Below are 21,982 nucleotides of genomic sequence, written 5' to 3'. Positions count from 1 at the left end.
TTTGTCCATAGAAAGAAGAGGAGAGCCTGTATCAATGAAGAGACACTGGCAGAATAAAGTGAGAATAAAGTGGGGGATAGAAATCCTCAATTACCTGCTTGCTTTTTTTTTTTTTTTTTTTTTTGACCAAGGATAGAAGTTTTTTTGCACACGCCTTTAATCCCAGCACTTGGGAGGCAGAGGCAGGTAGATTTCTGAGTTCGAGGCCAGTCTGGCATGTCACTGACGTCTAGGAATGGGAAGATTGGAGCAGGAAATGCGTGTGTTTCGCCAGACTAGCTAAGTACTTACCTGAGATTAGTATTCAGGTTGAAAATAGTGTCAGCATGAATACTGCTTTCTCTGGCTATGCTTAGCAGCCCAGATACAGGCGTAGACCAAGCAGAAATTGAACTGAATGTTTAGCATCCCAGATACAGGAGCAGACCAAGAAGTTGAATTGAACAACAACAGGGCTATTTGGCTGACAGGTTTGGAGGTTTTGATCCCCTTGCTTTGGGTGAATGGTGGGAGTTCCTGGTTGGGGAAGATCACTTGCCTCACTGGAAACACAGGAGGCACGGAAGAGGGGTCAGCAGGTCCATGCATCAAAGACCTGAAGGCTTAACATTAGGACCCACAGTTAGAAGTATTCAATGTCTACTTGCCAAGCTGGGGCCCAAGCCTTGATAGATGAGCTTTGGGAGGTGTCCTGCGTGTAAGCCATACCTATGAGATGAAGAGGAAAAGCAAGGGAAGCTGTGGAAGGGGAGGGGAGGGGCAGGAGATGTGGGTGGGTGAGGGGGAACAACACAGGCAAATAGAGAACGCATGAGGACGGGGGGGGGGGGGGGAGGGGGGGAGATAGCACAGGCAAGCAGAGAGAATACACCAGGGGGCCGACGGCTGGCTTACCAAGTTATGTGTTGCTGGTGTAACCTACCTGACCCAAGCCACTTGAAGAAGGAAGGACATCTTGGCTCACAGCTTGAGGGGTACAGTCTATCATGGGGGGGTGTGGAAGAGGATCATGGTGGCAGGAATTTGAGGCATCAGATCCATACTGGAAAGTAGGGGCTCAGCTCACTTTATTCTTTCTGTCAAGTCCAGGATCCCAGCCCCAGGAGGGTGCCTCCCACTGCCAAGATAGGTCTTCCCACCTCGATTCACTTAATGTAGATAGCAGAGGTAGTGCCTCAGAGGCTTGCACAGAGGGTTATCTCCAAATCGTTCTAGATCTGCCAGCTTAACAGTCAGTATGAACCTTCTTTGTATGTGCACATACACAGACAGGTAGACAGGCCAGGGGTTATGGAGACAGAAAAAAATATAAAGTCAGGTGCTAAGTCTGTCCAGGACACAGGCCCCAGTGAATTCTGGGAAAGGGCATGAGGCAAGTCAGAAGTGCAGCTACTCTGGGACCACTGTGCTTTTTGCTTCCCAACGGAAGGCTGAGTGAAGTGACCGTCAGTCTTATCACCTGTGGCTCAGAGCAGCAAGGCCACACTGAGGGTGTCCTTGGCCCTGTACCGAGAGAGTTGGCCTTGCTCACTTGAAGCCTGTCTGTGAACTAATGCTGAGTTTTACTCAGGGAGCAGTTCGCCCATGCCTTGGGCCTGGGTAATGGGGTTAGAAAGCCAGTCAGGAGGAGCAGCTGCCAGAAGGGTGGGGAGAAGGCCTTATGCCCATTGTGGCTGCATCCGGGACCTCTGTATGTTGTTACAAACCTGTTCATGGGCCTTTACAGCCTACACTGGGATGAGAGGCTGAACCCCTCCTCCCCCACAGTTGCGACACAGGCTCATCTAGAGTCCTGGCTGTTGCCAGATGTGTGTTATACCCCATTGCACACCCAGGCCTGTGTGGGGTCCACAGAGGAGACATGCCTGAGCTCATGGTAGACCATGGTTTTATTCATTCATTGATTCTTCATCAAATTACTGCGTGATTATTTTGCACCATATTGAACAGGCTTTGGAAAGCTTGTTTATTTGTTGTACTGGCTAGTTTTGTTTGTCAACTTGGCACAAGCTGGAGTTATCACAGAGAAAGGAGCTTCAGTTGAGGAAATGCCTCCATGAGATCCAGCTGTAAGGCATTTTCTCAATTAGTGATCAAGGGGGGAGGGCCCATTGTGGGTGGTGTGTCATCCCTGGGTTCTATAAGAAAGTAAGCTGAGCAAGCCAGGGGAAGCAAGCCAGTAAGCAGCACCCTCCATGGCCTCTGCATCAGCTCCTGCCTCCTGACCTGCTAGAGTACCAATCTTGATTTCCTTTTATGATGAACAGCAATGTGGAAGTGTAAGCTGAGTAAACCCTTTCCTCCCCAACTTGGTTCTTGGTTATGATGTTTGTGCAGGAATAGAAACCCTGACTAAGACATTTTTTAAGGTTTATTTTTTATTAACTTGTAGTGTGTGTGTGTGTGTGTGTGTGTGTGTGAGTATGTGTGTGTTATTTGTATGTATGTATGCACACATGAGTGCAGGTGCCTGTGGAGGCCAGAGGGCAGTGAGTCCTGTGGAACTGGAGCAATAGGTGGCTGTGAGCTGCCCGCTGTGAGGGTCCTCTGTGGGAGCAGTGCACTCTTAACTGTTAGCTGAGATAACCTGCTGTCCCATAGGAGAATTTTTTTGAATGAACGTGAGGGGATGAGAAGATGAGCTAGCAGCTAAAAGTGCTCCTAGAGGACCTGAGTCTGGTTCCCAGTACTTAGGTCTGACCACATACATGCCTGTAACCCTAATCAGCAGGGAAATCGACGCCCTCTTCTGGCCTCTCCGGGCACTGGTATATATGTGGCATACCCAGAAATAAAAATTAAATTAAATCTTTTTTAAAAAGATGAATGTCTACTCAAGGCTAAACTGGTAACTTAGAACACTATATTGGTTACATCAATATAGCTATGACCAAATACCTGAAAAAGAAAAAAAACAACTCAAAGAACTTGAAGAAAGATTTGATAGTTTCAGGGGTTAGCCCATGGTTGTTTGGCTCCCTGCGGCGGGAGTGTGTAGCGCAGGCTGTTAATTGTTCGGTTCTTGAGGGTGGAGAGTAATTCTGGAAGCCAGTCTCTCCACGGGTGCATGCACACCTGCAAACAGGTCTACATACCCATAGGAACATGTGTATCTCACACACACACACACACATACACACACACACACACACACACGATCATTTTGTGCCCGTAGGAGACATTCATGCAAATTTGATGATGTGAACTTTTTACTATGTGGTAATTTTCATTGTAGCAAAATATCCCATCTGTGTATTCCCAGTAAAATACTGGTATCAGAAGCTTCATTAATGTTAATTAGTTCATGGACCAGTAACTACTAATTGCAAGACAGAAGTCAGTGTACGGTCATGGTAGTGATTCTTGTAGAGTGAGTGACATTTGATCCAGGTCTGGAAAGAGTCCCCAGGAGCAAGGAGGAGGCTGACCAAGCACCAGAAATGCCACAGAGACACTCTGGGCTTCTGTGTGTAGGTTCCCCTAAGACACATGGAAGAAAGATTGGCCAAGCACCAGAAATGCCACAGAAGCACCTGGGGCTTCTGTTTCTAGGTGCCCCTAAGACACAAGGAGGAAGGAGTTGAGGCAGAAATGGGTTTCCAGGGCTTCCAGCCTTGAGAGTTTAGACTTTTTTAGAAAGTACTGGGGTTTGTAAAGGGCCATCTCAAAGGCTGCTTCCAGAAACTGCTTTTAATGTTCGATGGTACTGTGGTGCTCCAGTCGGAGAAGTTGTGGGATCACAACAGAAGTTCGAGTTTTAGAATGAGAAGAAACTCACACGCAGGTCAAAGGTCAAGGTGGGAAAGAGACTGGTGGGCTCTCCAGTTACCTGAGGTGCTGAGGGGGGAGGTGCAGAACTCCCTCAGCCAACTTTCTGCTAAAGAGAGGCCTCCTCGGAGTGCTGGCCTTTGCCGTGAATTCTGCGCTGTGGGGACTATTACTGCTTACAGGGTTTGTCTGGAAGAGACGTAGGAGATCACAAGGGGGCTGATGGACACACCCAGTAGGCTCCACAGTGTCTTATATGTAGTCCAAGAGGTATTGTTGCCATGGTGACCGTGTGGACGATACAGGTCTCTAGGGGCCTTAATTACTTCCTTTGTAAGAGAATTCTTCAGTGTCTGTTTCACACACAGCAGTGTGTGGCTGTCAGTGAAGACTGGACTTGGGAAAGCCAGGTTCTCTGTGAAAGCCTGATGGTCTCCTCTTCTAGCAGCCAGCTCTTGGCTGACTCCAGCCCCAGCAGAGGGTGGAGACCTCAGCCCTCTCTGTTCACTCAGTATTGCTCACATTCTCCAGGTATGGTTTGCAGGAAGACAAAGCAGTAGGCTGGTTGGTTTATGCTAACCCTTCCGTGCTTTCTCACTGCTGGGAAAGTAGGTCACAGTGTTGGAGGAGCATCTGTCGGGCCACAGCCTGCACCTGAAACTACGGGAGGGATTTTCTTGCAGGCCTGGAGAGTGAGCAGTTCCTTGCTTTTTTTTTTTTTTTTAAATCATCCTGCCTGAGGGAAAATGTTCTTACAGTAAGCCTTTAATAAGTTCATCTTTAGAGTGGGCTGCAGAAGAAGTAGTTTAGGTGAGGTGGGGCTCTTTCTATATCCAGATATTAGTCACTGGAGGAAAACTCCCACTTAATAATTAAAAATAATACTGAACACCTGCTCAGCACTCCTAAGTGCTGTGTTTATCCACGTCCACATCTCAGAAGCTGCATCAATGATGCTCTACCCTGGTGGAAGCAGGGGAGGGTGGGGCAGGGCATCCAGAGCAGTGCCTTTATTTAGGGAAGGACTTACTGCTGCTGCTTTTTCATGCTTGACCCTGTGTGGGCGGGGGGGGGGGGGGGTTGGGGGGGAAGGTCGGTGGGGAAGGTCGGGGGAGCAACCTGGGGATAAGAGCCGTGGAATTCGGCAAACGTGAGCTTGATTCTAAGCAGAACAGCCTTCCACAAGCTTCTGTGTATATCCAAGTCTCCGTCCTGAACTAAAAACTAAGCCCCGTCACACACAGCCTGACCCAGGGAAGCGCGGTCTGCAAATGAATAACTAGATAACACACTGGGTTCCCCGCGGCATTCCCTGTGCAACCTTGGTGCCCTGGGCTTTGTTTCTGCTTGAAGCTATCACAGTTCCCACCCAGGTTGCCCCTTTTGAACACAACCTTTTCCCTGATTCTGCCCCAGCCCCACCAGTTCCTGCAGTTTTAGCTGCAGCCCCCTCTCTGCCCACACTGTCCCTTGCTCTCCTGCCTCAAACTCAAGGCGTGCTCCGGCTTCACCCTTCGGAGTTGGACTTCTAGGCGAGAGCCACCACACCCAGCCTTCCTTGTGTCTCCAGGCCGGGAATTTCACTTTCTAAAGCTCTTTCATGTCAGTGTGAATCTACACTCTCTATTACCTACTAAATAAAGCCAAACTCCCTTTTAGTTTCCATGCCCTTTGACCCCTGGCTAAATAAATAAACCCTTCCCTTTACTTCATTTCCCATGACTACTTCGCACAAGCTCTCTTCCTCAGTCACATCTGGCATTGGTCACTTTGACGTAAAGACATAAAAGGCACAGTCGTATTGCCTGTGTGACGTCCACTCACATGAGTCTTCCTGCCTAAAGCGCCATACATAGTGTTTATTCTATCTAGAGATACCCATGCATGCACTACGGGTCATGAGAGACTGGAGATCCGTCTTCCTTTAGGGAATGACCAGGAAATCTGGGATCCTGACACAGACCTCTTCCTCCCTTTGTTGTTACTGTTGGACTGGGAATCGAACCCAGGACCTCAACCCAGTAACTAGTGCTCTGCACCCCATTTTATTTCTCCTTCATAATAAATATGACACTAGGACATAGTAGTTTTATAATCATATCTGTGTGCTCTGGTAGCAGAGCATTTGTCTAATGGAAGGTTTCATTGTGTCCAGTCCCCTGGGAAAGGACAACAAGTGGCAAAACACAGCAGCTCTAAGGACCCTCCTGCTGCTGTCATAGGTACGTCTGTCTGTCCTCTCGGTTTACTTAGATGGAATGAGCATGAGCCCTGGATAGGAAAGCACCTCCTCCATCAGACTTCAGACCATGGAGGCTGAGCAGGCAAACAGTCACAGTATTTTTGTGAGTTCTCCAGTTTCTGTTACATGGGTTTTCCTAAGGTGGAACAGGTATTTCTCAGACATTTAGATGACTTCTCCTTGACTTGTTCTTTCTTCACAGCAGATTGTGCTGTTGCGAGGTTTTGTCCAGCGAACGTGGGCAAGCACCCGCCAACAGCTACATCCTCGGTCCTCTTTGGCTTTAGTTTTGAAACACGTGTATTCGCAGCCCATAAAATGACACATGTGCAGCCCACTTAATAAAAGGGAAATATGTTTGAGGTTGACCAGATCACATGCAAACAAGCACACATACCATGACTTTTATTGTAAAACAAAACCACATGTTTGTTCATAGCAAAAAGTGGGGTAACCTTTCACCTCCCTGAAACTCATAGCCTTAGACAAACCATCCAACAAAATACCTGACCAATACTTCCCAAAAAACAGTCACGGTTATCAAAGAAAGAAAGCCAGGAAATTGTAGAAAACAATAGGAACCTAGGAGATGGCAGTAGTGAATGTCACATGCCCTGCACAGGATCCTGGATAGAAAGTACCCCTAGGAAATCAACAGACTGGACGCTACCAGTGTCTTGCTGTTTGTGTTGGATGCATTTTGACAAATATACTACGTGAGACCTTAACAACAGGGGAAACCAAGTATGTGGTAAATTGTAACCCTTGGTGGTACTCATGACTCTTCTATAAACCTGAAACTGTATTGTATTTTCTTAAATGTTTATTTTTAACAGGAGGCTACAGAAACTCCCAACACAAGGAAAACTGAGGCAGGAGGATTATGCATTTAAGGCTATCCTTGTCTAAATAGTGAGACCTCAGTTTCCTTGGCTCCCTTTCCCCTGCCCTCACCTGAAATGCTTCAGGAGCATTGTAGGAGGAGGCATGCCACACCCTACGCACCCAGGCCTGGGGCCTCAGTGTTGCAAGGACTTGTTAGTGAATGCTCTCAGCTCTACCGCTGAGTCACCGAGAACTGGACCAGCTCCCCCCTAGAGGCACTGTTCAAACCAGAACAGTTCTCTTTCTGGTTACAGTCAAGGCTCTGGCATTCATAGCCCTGGGCTCTGTACACTTTCGTCTGTTTTCCTTACATCCTTTGGCCTCGAATCCCAGAAGCCAGAATTCAGGTCTGACTCAACCTCTCTTCATCCCCTGTATCTCCGTCAGAATCTCGAGTTCCTGGCTCTGCTACATCCATTATTTCGATGTTCGGTTCTGAAACATTTTAGACTTAAGGAAAAGTCATGCAAACCATGCATGGAATTCTCAGATACCTTTTACCCAGCTTCTCCCGAGGTTAATGTCACGTGTGTCTCATGATGCCGGAAGCAGAAGGTAGCATCCATGTTGACCAGTCAGGTCATCTTTTGCCTCAAATTTTACCAAATTTCCCATCAGTCCTCATTCTGTGTGCAAATTTCACACAGTTCTTAGCCCCTCCCCCAGTCCTAATTAGTTCCTCAGATTCTCTTGAAGACTGCTGGCCAGCGAGGTACCCTTGCGGTTTTGAGCATTCTGGTGTTCCACGATTAGATGTTGGCCTCACGTTTTTAGCTAAGAGGCCACAGAAATGCCATTCTCTTCCCAGTTTATCATATTAAGACACGCAGGCAGCTGTGACACTGATGCATCTTGTCACTGGGGACAGCACATAACAGAGTCTGTGTTCAGTCTGTGTAAAGCTGCTGCTTTTCCTCCACGGTAAGTGTGTGGCAGAGAAACCCTGTGGGACCATGCTGGTGTCTCGATTTTCATTATGCGTCTGCCCGTTGAGCTCAGCGTGTGGCCTGCGGCCTGCCCTCAGCAGCCATTTCCACAGTGTTTGCCTGATGGTGAGTTTTCCATTTTCACCACTTGGTTCTCATGTGTTAATTGGAATACTTTGCTAGGCAACATCTGATGGTGCATTCTCTTATTAATAGTCATAGTAACCATGATATCAATTATAATTATCATAACACCCAACATTATTCTTGTGATGTGTCTGGTGCTGAGCTAAAATCCTGCTTTTTATCAGACCTTATGATGGATCAGCTATGTGCCTGTCCTCATGGCTTGAAGAATCCTGTTCTGGAACACTGCTTGCCCTCCCGGCTCCCTCCCTGGCCTGTGCTCTCTCTCCTACAATGGACCTTTGACCTTTGATCTCTCAGCCCGCATCCCCCTGTGTGTAATGCCTGTTGCCTGAGAATTGCTCAAAAGCTGAGTGCCACGAGCACCATAGATTGTTTCTCAGGTCTTTTCTACGCTGGCTCATGGCCTCCAGCACATCCGCCATCTGTGCCTGTCCGGTAGGATGCTCAGGACACAAAAAGCACTGGGCCCTTTTCAGTAGTGCTGCTGCAGCTAAGCCAGGAACTTGAACTCTACTTGGGCTTCTCTTTACACAGGCCAGCAGAGCATGGTGAAGCACGCTCGCTTTGATCTTCACAGCTGGGAGGCAATGGTAGGAGGACCTTTTAGCTAGAGGCCTGCCTGGTCTAAGTAGGAAGTTCCAGGGCTGTAGAGACAGAGTCCAATGTGGGTGTTTTGTTTAAGGTAAATTACACAGAGACTTTAGGCACTCCCTAACATGCTAAGGTCTTACCTTTTGGATACACAAGCAAATTAATCATAAAATCCTTTAAATGGTTACCAGGGGTATGAAAACATTGCAGTGGGCGGAGGCCAGTTGGGAAGGGCATCTGTGGGAAGATGATGGTTGAAGGAGACTGAAGTGGAGAAACAGCAGAGGCTGTGACAGGATCTACAGATGCCGTCCCTCAGATGCACGTGGCCTGGCACACTTAAAGAGCACAAGGGCTTTCTGTGGCCTACAGTGTGGTTACAGAGTTCAGGTGCTTGACAGATACACTCAAAGTCATTTATTTATTTATTTATTTATTTATTTAGGAGACAGAGTTTCTCTGTAGCCGTGGCTACCCTGGAACTCAGGTGCTTGACAGATACACTCAAAGCCATTTGTTTATTTATTACTTTTTTCCAGACAGGGTTTCTCTGTAGCCCTGGCTGCCCTGGAACCCACTCTGTAGACCAGGGTGGCCTCAAACTCACAAGAGATCCACCTGCATCTGCCTCCCGAGCGCTGAGATTAAAGGTTTGCATCACCATGCCCACCCAGCTTCACTCAAAGCTTTTTGACTCCAGAAAATATTCAATTTTATGCTTCAAATTTGACCTGATTTTCTAGATAGCTAGGAAGAAAGACAGAGCCAGGATTGCAAGAATTAGCACATTCTTCTGGGAGCAGAGTGTGTCACCTACAGACAAAGCAAAAGTCCCCAAGTGCACCTTTCCCTGGAGTAGATAAATGCCAGGCCCCTGCAGTAGAAAGCCTGTCAGTGCTGTCAGGGGCATCATTTTAGATGTTGTAACATCTGATACAAAACGTTGTCCTGGGCTCTGCTCCCCATTGGTCCGTGCTCTGCTCTCCATCCTGGCGTTTTGTTACTGTAACTTTAGTAAGAAGTGACTGCGACCCTCTGTGAGATACATCTGTGGAGCAATGCCATTAGCAGTTTGGATTCTTGTGCTTTGGTAGCAGAATCCATGTTGGTGGGTAGTTGGTGCCTTTCTGAATATGCTGAACCTCTTGTTGTCGATAATACGTTCTGGGAGCAGAGAGCCCCTGTTCCCACCTAATCTTTATGTCCTACATGAGCTGTCTGTGTTGAAACTTCAAGCCCTGGTACTAGGTGAAGGGCTTCACCCTCACAGGTGAGACACATGCCCTTGTGAAAGGATCCCAAAGAGCTTCCCTGGCCCTTCCTGCCATGTACAGGAACAGCCTAGAAGAGCTCTTACCAGAGTCCAGCCCTACTGGCATCCAGACCTCAGGCTCTGGCCTTTACGACAGAAAGGAATGTTTGTTAGGTTAAGCCGCAGACTCTACCATTTGCTGTAGCAGCCCCTGTCTCCTTCTCATCTGTCTCTGCTGTCATCTCAGAGGAGACGTTTGGAGGACAACTCGGAAGAACAGGGTTGTGTGATTCCTATCTGTTGAGTGTCAGCTTTCGGAACACTAGGAAGCTCTGCACAAATGCCCTTTCTCTAAACGTTGTTTTTAGGCAGGTCCGCTAACCTTGAATTATTCAGTTTTAGACAACCGCGTTTTCTGTTAAATTTAGTAAAAATTAATAGCCATGGATAGTGACAAGGCTGACAAGGATTGGTTGGCTCATGCCTCTCATCCTCACGCTTGAGAAACTAAGACAAGAGGATAATGAAGTCAGTGCCAGCCTGGGCTACTTTGTAAATTACAGGACAGCCTCAGCTACAAATTGAGGCACTGTCCTAATGGAACCAAACCAAACCAGATAATAACCACAGCAAGAAAAAGAATTTGTTGGAAGGGAATTGAGAACAAAGTAAACCAAGGAGATAAGGTTAATGTATATTTCCAGCACAATATTAAGTCAATGGAATTCTATAAAAATTAATGGTGTTATATGTTTACTACTTGTGTGCAAGTAGTATAAATATGTTTATAAGGGCAATCTAAGTAATCATATATCCTATAGGTGAGGGAATCTGTTCACTTAAATGGCCCAAGAGGTTCTGTCAAAGTCAAAAGGAAAAGCCTGCATTTCCAGCAACAGGTGTTCTCACATCATTCTCCCTGGGGCCCAAGTGTGACTACAGATGAAGATCTCTTATAAAGGGAACCCCAAAGAACTCCCCCACCCCTCCATTCAGCTTTAAGTCAGCAGTTTCAGGGCCTGGGTGCTTGCCTGGGCACAGAGGTGCGATGGGTACCTAAGAAATAGCATGTTGGTCCTATAGTGACCATGTTTGACAGACGATTATTATGTAATTTTAAAGGGATAACAATGTTCTTGGAGTGCAAGGTGAACTTTTATATTGCTACCAAAAAAAAAGGTAGGCCCAGTATGTCCATCGAGTAGCCTCTGTAAGCTGGCATTTAAGTGCAATTTATTTATTTTTTTATTATAAGACCTGGCAAAGTTAGTATGTTTTCTCCAACTGTTTAAACAAATTACTTGAAGCAGTGAGTAGCTCTGAACAAGCAGGGAAGGTAAGTGGAGGTGTGATGGATTTACACATAGAGAGCACCTCCCAGAGAGTGTCCCTACCCATTCGGTTTCGGCTTATTTTTAGTTCCTAGCTTTCTGTGTGAACAGGTTTTACTTTTGTAATTTTAGCTACAAAATACGACTATCTACAAGTTTCTATTTATAGATGACACAGTTCATTTTATGTCGCAGTTGGGCTTCTAAAGAGCTGACGAGACCTTGAACTTCTGAAAGCTAAATTATTTTTAGAAATCTTGAAAGACTACTACAAACGTACAAAAGTGAATAATCATGCAAGATCGCTAGAACCATAAAAGAATAAGGCATGAGTGAGTGTGTGTGTGTGTGTGTGTGTGTGTGTGTGTGTGTGTGAAGCACTGTGCATCAGTGTATAATTGAAAGGCTCAGGACAGAGTGTCTCCAAGCCTGGTACTCTAGAATATCACTCAGCTTTATGGATGTAACTTGCCTGTGGGAAGTACTGAGAAACAAAAGCTGTATCAGCAGACGTATATTGAATGTGTTTTGTAGTGTAGCCATTACATCTCCAAGCAACCAGTGTTGAAACGGTGTTATATACTGTGGCCTTAATGTACCGTTACTGTAGTTTACTGATACTTTTTCCTAACAGAGTGGCAAATATGTGCACACCAATCAACCGGTGGCTGTGAAGGGATACACCAGGCGGGCAGCTCTTACAGGAAAGGTTTATTTGGGCTCATGGTTTCAGGTTTCCAGCTATTGGTGTTTGGCTTTGTGTTGGACCAGTGGCTGCTCTCTGGATCATGCGGTAGGAGCTACCTGTTCACCTCTGCTGTGAAACCAGAGGGAGGGAGGACACAGGCAGAAGCCACAGTGATTCCTTCTCAGGAAGACCTTGAGTGACCCAGCTTCCATCCTCCAGGCTCAATGCCCGAAGGGTCTGTCTCCTTCTTTGAGTTGTGTATCTGATGACACATGGGTCTCGAGGTGAGGGCGCATTTTAGATCCAAATTAAAGAATGGGTTTTAGGTTCCCAGACTACTTGCTCTGCCTAGCCCCTGACCCGAATCCATGCCTCGCGTGTGGCCCCATCGGTAAACATTCAGGCCTTGAGACAGAGGTCAGAACGTGGGGATAGGTTAGCGAAAGACAACTCCCTGTAGGTGAGAAGGAAGGCAGAGAAGATGGGGTCATAAGCCCTTGGAACAGAAAGAGACCTTAGAAATCCTGTTGTCTAGGGCTGGTGAGGTGGTTCAGGGGGTGAAAGCAGTTAGACCCCAGCCTTGTGACCTGACCTGAGTCCCCAGGAGCTACCTGGTAAAAGTAATAAATTAGCTTGAGATGGTTGTACTCTAAATTTTACAGGCACCCTCAGTACTTGTAAATGAGTGTGCAAACATATGCAAACGTGCATATACACACACACTAAACATGATAAAAGATATTTTTTAGAAAGAAACCATGTGTGTCATTCCATTACCTTATAGAAAGGGGGCAGAGACCCACAGTCTTGAGCCAGGCCCAAGGTCCTGAGCTCTGCACTGAGCAGGATCTAGAATGCAGGGCTGGGACTCTTGACACAGTTAAGTACACACACCCTGGGGCTTAGAAAGAGAAGGCTGGAGACCCAACGGTGTGAGGATGGCCAAGCCAAGCATGGGGAAATCAAGTTTTCCAGCCCCAAAGAACATTCCACAAACAGGAAATTACCGTGCCACATTGATGATGGGAATTAGCACAGCCACTTAATGAGTACCTACCATGTCCTTGAGGGTGGGCTGGGTATTTGTTATAACATGTCATTTTCACAGAGTTTCTTATGAAGATGTGCTGTTTCTGTTTTGTGGGTTTTGTTGTTTTGGATTTTAAGAGGAGGGAGTTAATAGGAGGTGACTGGTCTGTTTGGAGTGACCTTGTTTGCCCCGTCCGCCTTAGCTATCTCTCTTTGGATTTCCATGGTGTTGTGTTGTATTGTCAAGCCCAAGTCACAGACAGAACGGCTGTGCAAACACAGCAGAGGTTGGTTTGGGAAGAGGAGCAGCCTGTGTGTGCCAGATACTGGGAAGGGACATCGAGGATCTGGCCACCTCTCCTGGCATAAGCAGTAACAAAAGGAATTGCCACCTAGCTTCCATCGCTGTCCCTGAGGAACTGGCAAGAGAAACGTTGGGCTCCTAAAAACCTTTAAACATTTAGCATGAGCCAGCAAGTGGCCGTTGATACAATATGTTCACTGTAGGAAAGTCCGCTGATACTATGGAGGTGAGACCATTCCAAACATTTATTTAGCAAATCTGAAACCGTTCACATGAGGAAAGCTAGAAGAGTGGCCAACAGACACTAGCCCAAGGAGGGGCATTTAGGGTCTAGGGTAGTATGCTTGCTTAGCATACAAGCCTCAAGTTCCATTTCCAGTGTCAGATGCATCAGAATGGTGGGGCGTGCCTATAATCCCAGCATTCCCTACGGAAGCGAAGGCAGGAGGAGGAGTCTAGAGGAGGGAGAGATGGGGGTGGGGGGGACGGACGTAGGTAGGGAGGGAAAATCAATATGAATTGGGGGTAGGATTGTGCCTCACCATCAAGAAGAGGAGGGGAAGCTAAGCATTATTCATCAAGCATCTTGGCGTTTTCTAGATATTTCCCAATTCCCACAAACTACAAAGAGAACACCTCCCTCCTGTGTGTGTAAGGAGCTGAGATTGAAGCTGAATCCGGCAGGTCATTAGCTGTGGACCACACAGGCAGTAAATCCATTCAGACCTGACACCCTCAATCCAGAGTCAAGCAGAAGAAAAACTAAACTTAGTCTCTGGCTCAAGGAAGCCAACAGAACCTAGTGCAGAAAGATTAATGTTTCAGAATGACCCCGGGCACTTTATTGTTCCTTATAAAATAAATTACTTTTAATAAATAACTATCCTGAGATAAATTGATACACCATCATGCTCACAAAACTCCTAAGAGCCTTTTAAGGAAGCCTGCTTCCTGTGGCTGAAATGTTTGTAGAGGCTGGAAAGTTTCCCAGGTGGAGGAACACTTCAAGTGACTTAGACCTGGGGACTTCCATACCCAAGGTCTTTGCTTAAGTGTCTTAAACCAGGCACACATAGGTATCAGGGGTTATAACTGCATACATTGGCTTAACTTTTAATCAACAGGTGAGCTACTTTGAATATACCTGAGGCCTCACTTGTGGCTGCATAGAATCGAGAAGAAGCTGTTGGAACACCTTGTACCAACACACCAACACACCCTAGGCTAACAAGGCAGTACCTCTTGAGGTGAGGCCTAGTTGGGTGATCTTAGGGTACAGGTACCCCTAAAGTTACTTCCTAGGCTGAGAATACTCTAGAGGGTTGTAGAAGATCAAAGACTCAAACTAACTCTGTTCTCTCAGCTGTCCCCAGCTCCTGCCGTCACCATTTTCTATGGGCCCTCGTGGGGAATGAGCCACATCCAACTTCCGTCTAGTTTGCCAGCTGCCGTGGCTGTCCCGTGTCCATCTCTTTCAAGACGTCCCAGGCAGTGTTGGCAGCTAACCAAAGGGTTTGTTTCATGACCTTATAATCAGATAAACTACGTTTGGATCTAATTTGTGTCTACCAGACATTTCTGCCAAGCTTTAGGGCTAAAAGGCCCTTGAGAAAAGAATGAATATAAACCTCTTCTCCATACTGGTCAGCTTTCTGCTCTCAGAACAGCGAGCCCACTGGGGTCAGAAAGTCTCTCAGACTTGTCTTTCTTGTGTGAGTCGCCGTTTGTCTGTACCAGGGTATCTGCCCTCAATTTCCTGTATGTACAGTGCTAGAGACAGCTGATGATAATGTAGTGGAAATCCAGCATGAAAACTGGGTATCAGGACGGATATACCCTGGGGACCCCACAAGCCTCAGTTTCTTAGTTCATAAATTAAAACCAATTTCTATTTATGATGTCACTGTAGAGATCCAGCCAAGAGAGCAAGAAAGGCGTGAGGATGTAGGTCAGTTGGTAGGCCCTGGGTTCAATCCTCAGCACCACAAAAACCTGGGGTGGTGGTGCACCCTGTAGTCCTGGCATTGAGGAGGCAGAGGCAGGAGGATCAGAAGTTTAGAGTCATTCTTGGCTACACAGTGAGTTCCAGGCCATTCTGAGATACATGAAAGCTGTCTTTAAAAAAAAAAAAAATCCAGCTAAAAAAGTGTGTATGTGTGATAATGCCTTACCCTTACATATTTATTCTATATACTAGAAAGATACTAGACCCTGGGAAAGCAACTGTGAATGTCATGATTCTAACCCTGCAGAAAATGAAAACCAAGTAACTGTAAAAATAAGTGAGGAAAGGCGGAAGTGCCCTCGATGGTCTGAGAGCATCAAGGAAGTGTTAGAACAGTTATCAGCCCAGAGACCAGGGGACGTTTCCCATGGATACTGATGGCAGTAACAGGAACAGACAGGACAGAGGCCTGTAGAGGAGGACCTAGGAGGCACACTTCTGTTACAGGACGCATTCTCCCTTCACACTGATGTCACAGGGAACTTACAGGGTTTAAGGCTGAAATAAGATGGTAACCTGCACTGTACTGACTGTTAGCCTTGCGGGTCAGTTTCCACCTGTCGATGCCTTTTTCATGTATTGTGGGGAAAGGGGTGCCGTGATGCTTTCTTCGGCCCTTTCTTTCCCCTGGGAGGTGTGGTTTTATTTTTGGATTGGATAGAACTCAGAGGGTAAGGAGAGCAAATCCTAGTGTCTTAGGGCTTTACTGATGTGAACAGACACCGTGACCAAGGGAACTGCAATAAGGACGACATTTAATTGGGGCTGGCTTACAGGTTCAGAACTTCAGTGCATTATCATCAAGGCAGGAACATGGCAGCATCCAGGCAGGCATGGTGCAGGAGGAGCTGAGAGTTCAACATCTTCATCTGAAGGCTGCTAGTGGAAGACTGACTTCCAAGCAGTTGGGATGAGGGTCTTAAAGGCCACACCCACAGAGACACACCTACTCAAACAAGGCCACACCTTCTAATTAGTGCCACTCCCTGGACCAAGCATATACAAACCATCGCACCTAGTACAAGAGCCACCTGTTTTGGGGGGTTTTTTGTTTGTTTTGTTTTGTGTTTGTTTATTTGTTTTTGCCTAATTCTATGTAGGTGCCTGGGATAAGGAAGAGAGATAAGCTTGAACTGTTTGTGCACATCAGAAACCTGTGGTTAAAATAACATGTCCGAGTCATGCTTGCTCTGTGTTTAGTATTCGAGGTGGCTGTTGAATCACAGGGGCCTCAGCTGTCAAAAGGCTGCGCATCCCAACAGCTGTGGAGGGAACCAGGGCTGGCCCATCAACCACGCAGAGCCCTGGCCAGAGATTATGTGGAGCCCTGGGTCTGTACCAGCAAAAAGCACAGCAGCACTGGTCAGAGCTGACCTTTGGCTGCTGGGGGAGGGTCTTTCCTCACCCATTTCCTCTGTAGTCTCTGTCCTAGAAATCAAGACTCTCAAAGATAAGTATCCAGAGCCAGTTCCAGCCCGTCTGTGATGAGGAAGGGCAGGGAGTAGGCATGCTGAGATCTTGCACCAAAAGCTTTTCTGCTACAAACCGTCCAGTGTAGTAACCTGCAACCTTACTAATGCTGAGACCCTTTGGTATAGTCCCTCATGTTGAGGTGACCCTCAGCCACAGGACTGTTGTGTTGCTACTTCATAGCTGTAATTTTGCTGCTGTTATGAATCCAGGTGTGAACAGGCAGACCCCCAGGTTGGGAAGGTTATGTGTCTTGAATGCTGGGCTGCTAGTTACGTGCCTTATAGATTCCTAGCCCAGCGAGACACCATGAAAAGCCCATGTGGCTTCAAGAGTAGAACAGTAGGGTGACAGTGCCTGTCTCTCAACCATAAGTAGGAGTTAGGAGGCCTGCCTACAATTCCAGCATGTCCCTAGGGTAGACTGGCTAGTAGTAAGCTGTGGGCTCAAGCGAGAGAGAGCTCAAGTGTGACACCCAGTGTAACACCTGCATCCATAAATGCACGTGTAAATCTGAATACACGTGTGTACACTGTATATACGTGCAAAGCAATATGAGAACAAGGGTGTCTGCCTGGCTTCGCCATCAACATGCGTCACCAGCCAGCGGTCCGCCAGGCTCCCCTTGGCTGTCTGAGTCCTGGTGTTGGTGAGCTGCATCCCATGCCCTGTGAGCAGAAGGAACCTTGGCTGTCTGAGTCCTGGTGTTGGTGAGCTGCATCCCATGCCCTGTGAGCAGAAGGGATGTGCCCAGTGGAGAGAGAGCTCCGCCTGGACAACCAGGAAACCCAGTTTCAGTTCCTGCTCTGCCACTAACTGGCAGCTGGGCCAGTGCCAGCCTTCCTCACCATGCTGTAGCTTCCTATAAATGAAGACACAGTTCAGGTTGCGTGTGAAGGTCTCTCAGTTCGTCCTGATGACTTATCTGCCTGTGTCATTGCTGACCCCCAGCTGCATTGGCTGCTACCCCGCCCTCGCTCTCACTGTCTTCCCTACTTCCGGTTCCACTTGGCCCACCCTTTTCTTTCATAACAAGCCTCTGTGGACCTGGAGTGACTGCTTGGTGCCCAGCTGGGTTACCAGATAGACAGAATAAACATGCGTTAAGGTCACCTGGAAAGCACTGCCACCACCAGAAAATGTTTATAAAAGAACTTGATACTCTCAGATTAGAGCAAAACATCCCAGCTGTTGTCTTATGCTTATTCTGTGGCTCATTGTGTCTTAAGTTTCTGTTTGGAGGAATGCAATATGATCTTTGGAACACTTGGGCCTCCATTTTCTTTCTTTCAGTGTCTTGGAATTGATTCTTTCGCCAGGGCCACACAGACGTTGGAACAAGCCAGCATGACCGCGGTCTTCTCTGTCTCTTGGCTGACACTGTGTTGGGGTAGAACAAGAGAGAAGTGGCGGTAGGTAGCCTGAAATCCTCCCGAGATTATAAATGAGTTGATGCCCAGGACTTCTACAATAATTAAAAGCATTCAAAGGTGTGGTGCAGGGGTGCAGAGGAACAGGTGTGGAAGTGGCCACCAAGGGGCGGAGGTGGAAACCAACAAACAAGCTCTGCAGATGGCTGGGTACTGTGGATCGTGGGTGCAGACCGGGATGGCTGGGTACTGCGGATCGTTGGGTGCAGACCGGGATGGCTGGGTACTGCGGATCGTTGGGTGCAGACTGGGATGGCTGAATACTGGGGATCGTTGGCTGCAGACCGGGATGGCTGGGTACTGCGGATCGTTGGGTGCAGACGGAGAGGGCTGGGTACTGTCGATCGTTGGGTGCTGTCCATTCTCAGAGTTTCTGTAAACCAGTTTAACCCAAACTGAGGCATCCTCTTTGTGTGATGTATCTTTCCAGTCCTGGTGAGGGTCCTAGGAGTTTGGCTTCCTTGGTAAACTCCTATGACTGCTAAGGAATGAGTGGGCTGTGGTCCTCAGGACCCAGAGTAAAAGGACTTCTTCTAGAGTGCTCTTGTGTGTGACTGTCTAGGGGAACAGTTAGCTCCTGCTTGCATAGGCTCTCAGTAGTTCCCGGTTCATATTTCCACAGTGTAGTTAAGCGTGGATTATCATTGTCAGTCACAAAGTCACATACACTGCTTACGTGCCGGGGACTGAGCTCCACATGCACATGTCTGTATTAGTATATCTTTATTTACCTTCACTATGTCTTCTTTATGGATACAGGGACACAGTTGGTAAGTAACCCAGCTTAAGCTATGTGGCTTACAAATGGCAGATCGAGGATTTGTCCTTATGTGATATATTTGTCCCCTGAGCCATTGTGCCACAAACAACCATTACACTCTTGTGACCTCAGAGAAGCGGAGGTGGGGTATAGACAGCACAAAGAAGTAACCGTCAAGTCATCCCTAACCCATAAGTCACCTGGCACTTATGTTGGCTGTAGTGATTTCATTTGGTTCTTGCTGGTATGCTACCCGTGCCCTCTCGGCCACTCCTGTGGTGACCAAGTCTGGAGACCCCGCATGTCAGAACTGCAAGGACAGATGTGACACCTTACAAGTGTGGCTTAAATAGAAAGAACTTGTTTTTATTGTTGGAGGATCTGGGTATGCATCTCAGCACACTTCTGTTACAGGACGAATTCTCCCTTCACACTGATGTCACAGGGAACTTACAGGGTTTAAGGCTGAAATAAGATGGTAACCTGCACTGTACTGACTGTTAGCCTTGCGGGTCAGTTTCCACCTGTCGATGCCTTTTTCATGTATTGAAGTTTTAAATAACTCCTTTTAAAGGAATGGTAGTTTGAAACATTAGGTTGTGAAACCGAGGAAGAATTTGTGGAGAGTGTTGCCTTATGGATTTCTCTCTGCTTCAGAAAACATCAGCCTCTACCTGGCATCCTCGCATCCTCGCCTCCCACAGCACATAAAACGTCTTGGAGAAACTTTCCATGGGATCAGAATCCCATTTCCATGTGCTAAGTCATTGGTGATATTTGAGTTGTTTAAGAATTGACTCACGGTCTGGAGAGGTGTATCCAGCACTGGCTGATTTTTTTTTTTTTTTTTTTTTTTTTCCCCCAAGAGGACTTGGGTTCGGGTCCCAGCATCTTATGACAGCTCACAACTGTAACTAGAGTTCTAAACAAGCCAATGGCTCCTCACCTCTGTAGGTAATAGCCATTCACATAGTACATAGATACACATGCAGACAAAAATACTCATACACATTGGATGGATGGATGGATGGATGGACAGACAAAATACTCATATACATTAGATGACTGGATGGATAGATAGACAAAATACTCATACACATTGGATAGATTGTTGGATGGTTGGATAGATAGATAGATAGATAGATAGATAGATAGAATTTTTTTTTGCTTATATACCAATTTAATTTCATATAAGTATTAAGGTCAGTTCTAGGTTGAGGACGATGATAGAATTCTTAAGGAGAAAAATGCCCAGAATTTCTCAGATAGATAGATGAATAGATGGGTAGATGGATAGATAGATAGATAGATAGAAAGATAGATGATTGGTAGATGGATAGATGATTGATGGATGGATGGATAGATAGATAGATAGATAGATAGGATTGATTGGTTGATTGATTGATTATGGGGAGGAAATATCCAGAATTTCTTGGAAGCCTTTTGACATTCTTCCCAAGAATTTGGTGGAGAGTGGTCAACTATCCACTCTCAAATAAGACCAAGCAAATTTTTAGCTTCCCTTTAACTGTGGTTTTGCACATCTATCTTGAATATCTGCTGTAAAAAGATAGAAGACAGGGGCTAAGAACCCCAATCCACATTCAGAACCAATGAGGAAGGTAAAGGGTTCGGCTGTTGTTAGCCACCCTCCATTTTAAACACCGACACTTTATGTAGACTGGACCTTGTGGGCTTAAGTACCTTTTCTCTGGCTCAGCAGGGCCAGGAGAGCTGCCAGGCTAACAACAGAGAGAGCCATCTATGCCCCTCAGGCTGGCAGTTCACAGGCGGGAGGGCCTTCATAGCCCTGCCTAGTTAGTGAGGAGGGTGGGCAGAGAATCAGGGGTGGATTCCTTCAGGGATTCCCCAGATAACAGGAAGGTGAGGACGGCCCTTTCAGCTCAGTTCTCCCAGGGGACCTCAGAACCCTGCTAAGTCCCACTCATAGACTCAGCCAGGGCTGGGAGCATGCTTCCCAGTCACAGACCTCTCCTCCCCTGATGTTTTCACTGCCATGTTCAAGCCCCTTTTAATAATTAATCCAGTGTGACTAAAACATGAGAGGAAAGATTGCTTTTCATAAAACGCTTAGGCGGGTCTGCTGCTGGTCACCTGTAGGTGAACACGACAGCCTAGAGGTGAATTTTACACTAGATACATGCAGAGTAGATTGCATGGCACCCATCAGCCAGAAGAGGAGCAGGCAAATCCCAGCTGCTGAAAAGCATGGGAGTCGGCTGTTGTCATCACCCATGCCAGTTCATGACGCCTGGCATTGCTGACAGCTCAGCTTTGGAAGTTATGGTGTGTAACCAGCAGAGCCACACAGACTCTTCCCCCTACTCCCACCTCGGCTGTTATTGGCATCTGAGTCCTGTCTCTGGACCACAGTCTGACAGGACAGCCACTGATTGGGTTTTCTTAGCCAAACCCAGGACAAAGAGCTGACACTCATGAGAAAAACCTGTCTGTGTGTTGTGCCAGGTTGTGCTACTTTCTGTCCTCAGGTGGGCTCTGGGTTTAGACCAGTGTGTGCACAAGCATCTGTAGCAGGCACAGGGTAAGAGCTACCCCAGATCAGGGTCACAGCCCCAGCCTGCTGAGTCATCTTGGTTCTGCCTCGCTGGCTAACACTTCCAAGCCTTTCCTGCCCTGCCGAGCATCAACAGCTCTTTTGTGCAGGTCTGTGGGGGTTCAAGTGGACAGGGAGCAGGTTTGAGGGAAGCCCTGCTCGGCTGAATTCAGGTGTTACATTACAAGAAACACCCAGTGGGTAACCCACACCGATCCAGCTCAACCTGCCAGCATTTGCTCATGCAGAAAGGCTGCTGTGACCTAGCATTGAGAACACAGAGTTTCAAAGGCTTCCCATCCGTCTCGCAGGTGCCAGGCTTCCTGTCTGCCACTCTGCTCTTAGGCCAGAGAGCCAGAAGCTTTCTCACCACTTTGGTTCCTAATTGTCAGGGATGAACTGAGCCAGAAGAATAAATACAGAAGAGCAGACAAGTACTGCATCAGCCTTTGTTTCAGAACTTGAAAACTAAACACGGTCAAGCCAAAGACATCTTTACCCCTTCCCTGTTTGCCTCGGCCTGATGTAACTCCCTTCTTAAATTACACCGATTTGTTAAAAAACATTTCTAATCTT

The 21,982-nt window shown here is 47.1% G+C and overlaps 1 protein-coding gene across 6 annotated transcripts in view; it reads left to right on the top strand.

Annotated features, from left to right (window-relative positions):
- The window catches only part of Lrrc8d (leucine rich repeat containing 8 VRAC subunit D), a 114,053-nt gene that overhangs the window by 71,008 nt on the left and 21,063 nt on the right, over positions 1-21,982 (top strand). Inside the window, exon 3 of one of the 6 annotated variants that reach the window (XM_076937841.1) lies at positions 17,961-18,053. The exons of 4 other annotated variants lie outside the window; for them this stretch is intronic. The gene's annotated coding sequence lies outside the window, so the exon portion shown is untranslated. Of the gene's footprint in view, positions 1-17,934; positions 18,054-21,982 lie in introns of all 6 variants that reach the window. One more of the 6 variants, XM_076937840.1, reaches the window with a different exon arrangement.

This window comes from Arvicanthis niloticus, chromosome 7, assembly GCF_011762505.2.
Source record: "Arvicanthis niloticus isolate mArvNil1 chromosome 7, mArvNil1.pat.X, whole genome shotgun sequence".
NCBI lineage: Eukaryota > Metazoa > Chordata > Mammalia > Rodentia > Muridae > Arvicanthis > Arvicanthis niloticus.
This window is presented reverse-complemented; position numbering and strand designations above follow the sequence as displayed.